Raw genomic sequence first — 2,268 nt, 5'->3', positions numbered from 1 at the left:
TCTGACACCAGGACCTTCAGGTGTCTGAATAAAGAGCATTGTTTTTGCAAAAGTACCCGTGATTACCCAGATCTTTTGCTTTACTTCAAAAACATCTAATCTTCCTGACAGAGTCTTCACGGAGAACTGTTTGTTACATGTGGTCATGTGGTGAGGTCCAACTTACATTTTTTTTTTTTTTTTTTTTTTTTTTTTTTTTTTTGGTGTCAAGTCAAAGAACTCTTCACCCAGCTCTAGGTCTAGATTTTCTCCTATGTCTTTTTGAAGTTGTATAGTTTTAAATGTGACAGTCAAGCCCACCGTCTCCTTTGGGTTCATTTTTGTCTCAGCTGCGAGGCTTTCCTAAGGTTCCTCAGTTTGGCCTATGGCTGCTCAAGCACTGTTTGTTGAAAACGCGATTCTTTCTCCGTTGGATTGCTTTTGCACCTTTTTTTTTTTTTTTTTTTTTTTTTGAGATGGAGTCTCCCTGTGTTGCCCAGGCTAGAGTGCGGTGGCGAGATCTCGGCTCACTGGAAGCTTCGCCTCCTGGGTTTACACCATTCTCCTGCCTCAGCCGCCCGAGTAACTGGGACTACAGGCGCCCACCACCTCGCCTGGCTAGTTTTTTGTATTTTTAGTAGAGACGGGGTTTCCCCGTGTTAGCCAGGATGGTCTCGATCTCCTGACCTCGTGATCCGCCCGCCTCAGCCTCCCAAAGTGCTGAGATTACAGGCGTGAGCCACGGCGCCTGGCCCGCCCTGTTTTTTTTTTTTTTAATCTTTCTTTAAAGTGAGAGTGTAAAAGGCTTCCCCATCACTCATGCCGGCTCCCCAAAGAGAGCCGATGTGGGTGACTTTCTGAGTGACCCCCAAAGCAGATCCTGGGGCCTGTGCTTCGAGCAGTCCTCTCTGCCCAGGCGCTGATGGGACGTTTTCCCATCTGGTTCCTCTGGCCCAGCGAATCCTGCTGGAAGGCGTTGGTTCTGCGATGCCCTGCAGATTCGCCCCAATGCCTTGTTGGCTCGGGGACCCTAGCAATGTTGTATAAAGAAGGGAAATATGTAAGTACACCGCTGTGAGAAAGCAAGCTAAGCCCCAGCGGTCTAAGGAGCTAGATTAAGGCTAGTGTCTTCAGATGCATGGGTTCGAATCCCACCCCTGCAATCTTTTTGTGATTTCTCCATTTTGTTCCCCATGGGTTACAAAACGAGGATTTGTTGGAACTCCCTTTGGGCCCCAGGCTTGCTCGGGATCTGGATTCCATTTGGCGGCGTGCAGCCGTCCAGCGGACAGGCTTCGTGCGAAGTACATTGGAGCTGCTGTCCACAGCAAGTGAGGTGGGTTCAGTTCTTCCCAGGTGCCAACAGTTGAGGCACCCCAGGCGGTGCCACAACCGTTGAGGAAAGGCAACGGTATAAATACCCTTGATGGCCTTTTCTCCGTAACCAGGTGGAGATAGTGGTGGGCTTTTCCAGGCTAGTTATCTGTGTAATTAATTTGAAGTAGTGAGGTGAAAAACAGAAAATGCTGTTTCCGCCCGGTTTCGAACTGGGGACCTTTCGCGTGTTAGGCGAACGTGATAACCACTACACTACGGAAACCTGCTTGGCTCTCCGGGCCATCAGAATGAGGCACGACAACGGGCCGCATCTGATTTCTCACGTGATTCTGAGCTTCCTCCACGCGTCCCTTTGAGCTTGGCTAATGGGCATGAGCACACAAGAAAAGGACGTTTCAGCACTTGGAAGGCTGAGACGCATGGACGGCTGGAGCCCAGGAGGTCGAGGCTGCCCTAAGTTATGTTTGCGCCACTGCACTCCAGCCTGGGAGACAGAGCAAGACTGTCTCGAAAGAGAGAAAAGAAAGAAAGAGAGAGAGAGAAAGAGAGAGAGAGAGAGAGAGAGAGAGAGAGAGAGAGAGAGAGAGAGAGAGAGAGAGAGAGAGAGAGAGAGAGAGAGAGAGAGAGAGAAGGAAAGGAAGTTTTCATGCCCGACGTGGTAGCATAAGTGGGCATGGGACTCCTGAGAGAAGTTGTGGTGGCGACCTCAGAGAGACGCGAGGCAGTCGAGCTGTCTGGGGTTGACAGTGGGGATGGGGGTGAAGAGCAGGGGCGCTGGCACCGTTTTCTAAGAGAAGAGACTTTCAGAAGAAGCTGCTTGGAGAATATGAGGCCATGAGTTCGTGAGTGGAGCTGGAGCTTGTGGGCCTGGAGAAATTGGAGTGGAATGAAAGAGGAAGTAGCCCACACCACCATTTTCATTGTTCCGTTGTTTGGTAGAGCTCTCGATTA

General features: G+C 50.2%; 1 non-coding gene across 1 annotated transcript; it reads right to left on the bottom strand.

Annotated features, from left to right (window-relative positions):
* Positions 1–1,506: 1,506 nt before the first annotated feature.
* Positions 1,507–1,579, bottom strand: TRNAV-AAC. The gene has a single exon. It is a non-coding gene; the product is annotated as a tRNA-Val (tRNA).
* Positions 1,580–2,268: the final 689 nt, after the last annotated feature.

Source organism: Rhinopithecus roxellana, chromosome 3 (genome assembly GCF_007565055.1).
Source record: "Rhinopithecus roxellana isolate Shanxi Qingling chromosome 3, ASM756505v1, whole genome shotgun sequence".
In the NCBI taxonomy this organism is placed as follows: Eukaryota; Metazoa; Chordata; class Mammalia; order Primates; family Cercopithecidae; genus Rhinopithecus; species Rhinopithecus roxellana.
The sequence above is the reverse complement of the archived record's forward strand: the minus strand, read 5'-3'. Positions and strand labels throughout refer to the sequence as shown.